The sequence below is a fragment of the Canis lupus genome, chromosome 11, assembly GCF_011100685.1.
Source record: "Canis lupus familiaris isolate Mischka breed German Shepherd chromosome 11, alternate assembly UU_Cfam_GSD_1.0, whole genome shotgun sequence".
NCBI lineage: Eukaryota > Metazoa > Chordata > Mammalia > Carnivora > Canidae > Canis > Canis lupus.
Window position 1 is genome coordinate 66,955,583 of NC_049232.1, and position 8,461 is coordinate 66,964,043.

The following is an 8,461-nucleotide window of genomic DNA, read 5'->3' on the forward strand; positions in this document are numbered from 1 at the left end:
GGGGAAGAGAAGCAAGATAATTCCTTGAATGCTTACTAAAAGTCAGGAAAAGAGCTGGGCCCTTTCCTGTGATCTCATATAACCTTCAAAAATGACTCTGAGGGGCCCCTGGGTGGCCCCGTCAGTTAAATGTCAGGTTCTTGATCTTGACACTCAGGTCTTGATCTTGGGGTCATGAGTTCAAGACCCACATCCCAAAAAGACCCAAAAAGAAAAAAAAGACTCTGAGCTTAATATTTCTATTTATTTTCAGGCAAAATGGAAACTGAAGTTCAGTTGTTAGAACTAGAATTTGAATCCAGTGCTGATTCCAAGGTTCAGGATCTTCTGAGTCAGCCAGAAAAAAAAAAAAAAAAAAAAGAGGGAAAATAGGACAGGCCGATGCCAAAGCAGGACTTGAGATTCACAATAACAGGATACGCTGAGCACAGCAGAAGCTCGCTGGTTATCAAACTCATCAGTCACCTGCTCTCATCCCGCCTGTTACAAGTCAGGAAATGAAGTGGGGATGGCAAATGTGAGGAGAAGAACTTTGACAAGCCAGCCAACTCTAGAGCTTTCCCTCAGCAGCATGGTTCTCTCGTTTTGTATCTGCAGGAAAGATGAAATGTCAAGGCTTGAAGAAGGTTGCTCGATAAGGGCGTAGGCCACGTCTCCCGCACAGACTGTAGGCACAGTGAGAGAAATCACAGATGTTTGGCTGAGCCATGGTAAGCAGAACCCCTGGGGCACCAGCAGCTTCCTGCCCCAGCCAGCCCCTCCCTTTTCTGCTTTCAAGGGCTCCCATGGGCTCACAGACGCAGTATTAAGGATTTAGCAGACTCTACGGGTTCAAACCTTGGTTCCACTGGGTCCCTCATAGGGTTGTTGTGAGACATACAATAAGACCAACATCTGGAGGGTCATGTTCACTCACTTCTCTTGCCAAGGGTAATTCTAGACGATCCAAATGGTTACAGGGTCCTGCTAGCTCAAAGCCTTAAATATTGCTAAGTCAGCCTCCTTCTGCAGCCTCAGTTCAAGCTACCAGAATGCTCCACCAAAACATCCAATCTGACTTCATCACAGTTCACAGAGAAATGGATTTTGAAGGTGGGGGGGGGGGGGGGGGTGTATCATTTTAGTTTCCTACCTATGTTCTACTCTAAAGGTATGTGTGCTGCAGGGTACCGTTAGCTGACCACAGTTTAGAAATCTTCTGGTTATCTTGCGAAATAGCACATTCTGTACACTATCTAGAGGGCCTGGGTGGTTTCCAGTCACTTTGGTGGTAAGAGTCCTTTCCATTTTACAGTCCTTATCTAATAGTCACAAACTGACCATGAAAGCGGTCCACGGCCTACGTGGCTCGGGCTCAGTAGCAGTGGTTCCTCTTCTGGAGAAAAACCCAGATATTTATATTTTAAGACCATTAATGACAGGTAGTACACTTGCAGTGTTGTGTGCAACCTCCACTACTGTCTAGTTGCTGATTATTTTATCATCCCAATAGGAAACCTCAAATCCATTAAGCAACCACTCCTCATTCTCCCCTCCTCCTAGACTGGCAACCACCAATCTATTCTGACTTATGGATTTGCCTATTCTGGATATCATAGAAATGGAATTATACAGATAATGTATCTTTAAGAGCTAAGGCTAACCTAGCAGACTGAGGGGTGCTGGACTGAGAGGCCTTCAGGCCAATCAGAGATCCCCAGGCTCACTGATGCATTGAGGTCTGATTCATCTTGACTGACCCAATGAGTGACTTTCTTAGATGAGGAAAGATATTTGACTAGGCTGCTTTTTTAGTGATTCTATGGGTTGAAATCCCCATCTTCCCTCTTCTCTGGGCCTATCATGACCCAACTTGGTCTTGCACATCAAAGCCCAAAAGCTCCAGTACTGTGGTGGGGCCATTCTGCTATAAGGATTGAGCTCTCTTATGCTATTTTTAATAAAGATTTTATTTTATTAATATTTATTTCTTTGAGAGAGCAAGATAGTGTGCACAAGAGAGCACCAGGTGGTGGGGGCAGAACCAGAAAGAAGAGAAGCCAACCCACTGAGCAGGGAGCCCAACATGAGGCTCCCATCCCAGGACCCCAGTATCATGACCTGACCTGAAAGCAGATGCTTCACTTCACCACCCAAGGGCTCCTCTCTGAGGCTATTTTGAAGCCAAAGAAGTAGATGCAACTTCTTGAGAAATGAGTATTAGATGAGAAAAGGTTATAGGACAGAGCTGTAAAGAACTCCAACAGAACCGACTGGATGGAGGAGTCATTGACAAGAAGGCTAAGAAAAAGTGATCAGAAACTTAAGAAAAAACCCAGGATTGTGAGACATCACAGAGGCCAGTGAAAGCATGTTTCAAGAAAAGGAGAGGTGCCAACAGAGATCAAACAAGCTGAGGGTTGAATAGGCCAGCTCACGAGAGCAGCTCCAGTGGAGGCTAGGTTGCTGTGGGTTGCAGGTGAATGGAAATGGAGGTGAGGGGGTGGAGACATGAGGGTCAATGTCAAGAAGTCCAGTAAAAGAAGAGAAGAGAAGTGGGTTGATTCTAAGAAGGCCATAGGGTCTTAGGAGGGTTGTTTAGGGGGTTTGTTTTGGGGCTATGGAGAAAAAGAAATTATTTTTAAGGCTGATTAGGGGAGGTCTCCCATTCCAAGGAGAGGATTTGATGGGCTGGAGGGGGGACAACCACGTATTATGGTCCTTCAGAAGGCAGAAGATGGAGCAGAACAAAGTTTTTCTGAGAGTGGATTTGCCTCAGCCATGAGAGTCTGGGCAGAAGACCACCAGGTACACAGTCTGTCAAACACGTAAGAAGCAGGGGAGACCCCGGGGTTAGTGATAGTGCGGGCACAGAAAATGGAAGGCTCCTCCCTGGACTGGTCTGTCCTCACATCAAAATGACTTCCCATAAGTGGTCTTAGACCAGGAACTGGTGCCGAGCCAGCCTGGCTCCTGTCAACATACCTCCATCAGGACTCCCTCCCAGCTGTCCACAGGCAGGACAAAGCCTCTATTTGAGAGGTCGTTCATTGTGTAAAGGGATAGTAATGAGTGGAAAAGGTGGGATTTAGAGCAGGTGCCAGAGAACAGAATCCTGATTCCCTAAACTCTGATTCCCACCCCCTTTTGACAGATGCAATGCCCCTTAGCGGAGCAGGCTCTGAGGATTAGACCAACCACATGGATGAAGGAAATGATCAAATAAGTACACAGAGCATGTTTCACGGGAAGAAGTACAAACAATATCTTGGTTATTTAAATAAATAAATCAAGAGGGATTTGGAATCTTTAATTATCCTATCTCTGCAGGATGTACATCCTGAGATTTGTTTGTCCTCTCCGGGACAGTTGGCTCCATTTCCAATGAGATTACAAAAGCCCCAAAAGCCAGGGCCCAACTGGAGCAGAGAAGTCTCCTGCAAAGTCACGTGATCCTTCATGGCACTGGTGACCAGGCATCCGAGGCCAGATCCCCCTCCCCCAGAAAGCCCCAAGGGTGGGCTGCCCACACCAGTCTGCAGCACCAGCAAGCATTTGGGGCCTCTGCCCTCCACCTCACCCTGGCATTCCGGTTTCACCCATCGAATCCAATCCAAGCTCTCCTCTCTTCCCCTCCTGGGCATTCCCAGCACAACAATGATCATGTGAGGGGGTGAGGTGGGGATCAAAGGAATACTACAGATTCTCAGGATGAGTCACAACTCTCCTGAAGAAAGAGGAAATGTTGGTGTCAAGTGCCTGTTTCCTAAACCAGGGCCTTATCTTGCCCCCCAGGTTGATCGCCACAGATAATGCAAGTCAGTGATTTCACCAACTGCACTCCAGGCTCAGAGTTGGACTGCAAAGGGTACTGAGAGCACGGATTCCTAAAAAGCACTTTTATGGCACGATCATATTTAATTCTCACATCTCTGGAGGCACAGACGGGATTACCAGAATATTTTGGATGATGAAACTAAAGCCCAACAGTGTTGATGATATGTCCGTGGTTGTACAGGCTAGTAGAGGAGTCAGAATTTGAACCTGGATCAAGCTGATTCCTGTCCGATCCGGTTTAGCTGCCCAAGACTCAGCCCCTGGACTCAAGGAAACGAACAAGGAATGTAGGCAAATTACCATGATGTGATTGTGCATCAGAACCCAGTAGTGAGGGGTTCTGGGTGGCTCAGATGGTTAAGTGTCTGTCTTCAGCTCAGGCCATGGTTTCCAGGTCTTGGGATCAAGGCCCACATTAGGCTTCCTGTTCATCTGGGAGTCTGCTTCTCCCTCTCCCTCTGCCCCTCTTCCCTGCTCATGTGCTCTCTCTCTTTGTCTCTCTTTCTCTCAAATAAATAAAATTAAGAAAGGAAGAAAGAAGAAGAAGAGGAAGAAGAAGAAGAAGAAGAAGAAGAAGAAGAAGAAGAAGAAGAAGAAGAAGAAGAAGAAGAAGAAGAAGAAGAAGAAGGAGGAGGAGGAGGAGGAGGAGGGAGGAGGAGGAATGGAGGAGGAGGGGAGGAGGGGGAGGAGGAGGGGAGGAAGAAGAGGAGGAGGAAGAGGAGGAGGAGGAAGAGGAGGAGGAGGAGAAAAGAAAGAAAGAAAGAAAGAAAGAAAGAAAGAAAGAAAGAAAGAAAGAAAGAAGAAAGAAAGAAAGAAAGGAAGGAAGAAAGAAGAAAGAAGAAAAAGAAAAGAAGAATTATCCCGTAGGAATTGAGAGAATGGAGAAAAACACAATCTTAACTTTTTAATCTAAGAAATATGGTACAACTGTCTAAGGAGAAACCAATCAGGATACCTGGAAGCAAATTTGTTTTTGAAAAATCTTGTCAGGTGGATTTGTAAGTTGAAAAAACAAAGTAAGACTTCCAGGAGTGGAGGGGAAGTCAAACATATAAGTTGGGACCTAATGGGAAGCTTTGGATATGCAGAGATAGGGGAGACCCAGGGATGTTACTCCCAGAACAGATTCGATAAAACAACAGCTACAATTATCAAACAGAAGTCTTAGAAGCTGAAGCATGATAGGAATGAATCTGTAACTCAAACCTGGATGTGCAAAAAAGGGCAACATTGCTGTATTTGCTTAATATAAAATCAGGGTATGTATGACACTGAGCCCCCGTTCCCTTTAGCTGGCAGGATTTAATTTAATTTCAAAGATTGAGAGGGTTCTCTTCGCCTCTCACCTCCCGCTGCCTTCGCCACTCCAAGAGTTAATGATTGGGAGTTGGGATGTGAAGCCAAACACTCAGGAGGCATCTCTGTCATCGAGGGCCAGCAACTTTTTTTTCTGCAAAGGACCAGGTAGTAAATATTTCAGGTTTGGTGGGCCCGATGGGTCTCTGTCATAACTACTAAACTCCACCATTATTGCTTGAAAGCAGCCGCAGACAATAATAGGCAACCATTCTTAGCTAACAGGTCACACAAAAACAGATGGTGGGCCAGATTTAGACGCAAGGACCAACCCCTTATCAACATGATGTCTAGCAAGATCCCCATAGGCCAACCTTACGTAGGTCCTTGAAGTTGGGTGGCTCTTTGCCAGGGCTGAGAGCCCTGGTCCCCAGAATCCAGGAGGACTTTCCTGTACTTACCATGGAGTTGGTGCCTCTGGGTGGCCTGTCATCTTCCTGAGGTTCTGTGGAGGATGGACCCCAGAGCACCATGACAGGTATCCCCTGCTTTTCGAAAGGTCATATTAGGCCATTTTGCTTTTATGAAAGACCTCCCTTAGTACCTTTTTATCTAAAGCAGGACTTTCAAATTTCGTGCAAAAAGGCAAAAAGCAAAAATAGTGTTCAGTGTTTGTGTTGCAGGGGAGCCTGTATAGAGGCAGCGCACACTCTGAGCAGTGAGCGGCCTGGCCAAGCTCCTTCCCCAGGAGGATCTCAGCATGGGGTGGGGGGGAAGGGGGGGATACAGAGCTCTGGGCTGCGGCTGGGAGCAACTGTGCTTGGTCTCCATTTACTCTGTGCATCCATTAGCAAGAGGGGCCTCAGGTATCAGAAAAGCCTAAGAGTGATTATTTTGGGGGTCCAGGAATGCTCAAAAGTGTTTTCCTATAAATTCACGGTAATACTTCTTCCCTTTACCCCATTTCAGCTTTGGAAAGTTTTCATGGGAACGCCCTACTTTTGGATAGCGGGGGAACCTGTACTTACAAAAACTGCAGACATCTGTTCCTTCTCTTGGGGAAAAGTCTTTGCACTTTCACTCCTGGAAACTTTACCCCTCAAACCCACTCTCAGTTCCTTTCCCTCAAATCATATATACTCAAATCCCCCAGGAGAAAGGGGAGAAAGTCAGGAAGGGAGATGGCCTGCCCTTCTTCTCTAGGCCCTGGGGCAAGGGAGCTTGAAGACTTGGACACCTGCTGAAATGCTGAGTAATATACAAAGAAAACAAAGACAACCACTTCCTTCAATAGATTATCTTGTCCAGTACCAGAACTTTCTACCCCAGAGCAAGTTCAGGCTTCAACATTCCAAACTTACGAGTCCAGACTGTCCCTTCACACCTCAATGGGTCCTGGTGTCAGATGTCCTCAGAAAATCCTCCAAAGGGAGGTCAGAGTTCTGGTGACAAGGAAGGGAAGTACATGATTCAGTCTTTTCTGGGACACCAGGCTCCAATGAGGATGACTCACAGTCTTGGCTTGTAAGCAACTTTGCTAATCACTTTGACAAACCACTGTTCCCTACCAGCTGCCACTCCAGGAGGACTCCCAGCATATCTGTGGTATGAAGAACACCTACCAGCCACTTTCCACTTTCCCCACAAAAGCCTGTTTTGCTTCTGCTTTGGGTGAATTGCTTAAGTCTGTGGACCGTGAGCCGTAACTCCTAGAATGGGAGAACAGATGCCACTTTAGTTGTGAACTTGTCTCCAATCCCCCCAGCCTCAAAAGGCCTCATCCCTCCTGAATTCAAAGCATACACTCAAGAGTGCCTGCTATTCATGTCATCGTTGTACCCTTAGCCTATCTCGGGCCCCCGTTTAGCACTGGCTTCAAGCATGGTTCCTGTGCCACCTGCTCCCCAGTAGGTTGTCCAGGCTTACTGGAAGAGAATATTCTCTACACAAGGCAATTTGAGATAGTAAAAGTCATCCTGGGAAGGTAGAGATTGGGTGGACACAATTGTGCTGGGAAATTGCTCTTATAGAGTCCATGGGAGGCAGGTGTCTATTGCCCAGATTTATTCGCTCAAGTGGAAAATAGAGACCATCATACGGGTTGATTTCTGGCTCCTTTCTGTGCCCTGCACCCGTCAACCTTAGACAATAAGATCACTTTTTAAAAGTTATTTATGTGAGTAATCTCTATACCCAATGTAGGGCTCGAACTCATGACTGTGAGATCAACAGTCACATGTTCTTCTGACCAAGCCAGCCAGTCACCCTAAAGACATCATTTTTTGTACCCACAAACATCACACAGGAAAGACTCAACCAAGCCTTGTAAAGTGGATGAGTTAATGAAACTCACTCTCTGGGGTTTGGCCACATTTTGCCTAATTCTCCCCCACAGCTCTAGAGAAAAAAAAAAATCTAAAATATCTCAGGGGTGCCTGACTGGCTCATTTGATAGAGCATGTGACTCTTGATCTCGGGGTTGTGAGTCCAAGCCCTACAGTGGGTGTAGAGATTACTTAAAGATAAAAAATCTTTTAAAAAGAAATAGCCCTCTCCTTCCACAGAGCTGTACAAAGGCCCCTTGCTTAACTGTACTTCTTGACAAAATGATGCTTACAGTCAAAATGGCTGCCACACATCTGCTCTCAAGAGAAGAAGAAAGGGAAAGGAGAGGCAATGGTCCCAATTGTGCCCTTTATCAGCAAAGTAAAAGATTTCCCAGAAAGTCCCATAGGAGACCTCATTTCAGCCTGATTAACTAGAACTGTTTGCTCTGTCCACCCGGAGCAACAAAGGAGGTTGGGAACCTGAGTGCTTTGCCTCTCTAGAGTCTCATGCAGAGAAGAAGGATCTAGATAAGTATAGGAAGGGTTAAGCTGAAATTCTCCCATAAATAGCTGCACAATTTGGAAAAACAAAAGCACTGAAGAGGAAACTAGCTCTATTCTCTACTGATATATATCATAAAACTACAGGAATATCATCAGGGATACTCTCAAGGGAGAGAGAAAGAATTAGCCCAGAAACAGATCATGATTTTTTTAATTAAAAAGTTTGCTAACCCTTGGGCTAGATGAATGAAGTACCTTTGCTGCTTAGAGAACTGCGACTCCGAATGAGCCGTGGCTCTTGTTGGAGGGAAGTTAATCCAAGAAGATGGGAGCTCTCCATCTGCTGCCCTGATAGGCCAGATCCCCTCCTCCCTTCGAAGCTGGCAAAGCATGAGCAGAGGATGCCCGCCCTAGCATCTAGGTGATGCCACAGGGGCATTTTGAAGATCCTCAGGGCTATGACTTCTATCTCTCCTGAAACGAGGTTGAATTTTCCAAGAAAACTGAGTGGGGACTAG

The 8,461-nt window shown here is 46.1% G+C and overlaps 1 long non-coding RNA gene across 1 annotated transcript; it reads right to left on the reverse strand.

The window, feature by feature from the left end:
* Positions 1-4,643: 4,643 nt before the first annotated feature.
* On the reverse strand, positions 4,644-6,475 carry LOC119876772. The gene is made up of 3 exons (XR_005366441.1): positions 6,141-6,475; positions 5,574-5,657; positions 4,644-5,266 (listed from the first exon to the last, which is right to left on the reverse strand). It is a non-coding gene; the product is annotated as an uncharacterized LOC119876772 (long non-coding RNA).
* Positions 6,476-8,461: the final 1,986 nt, after the last annotated feature.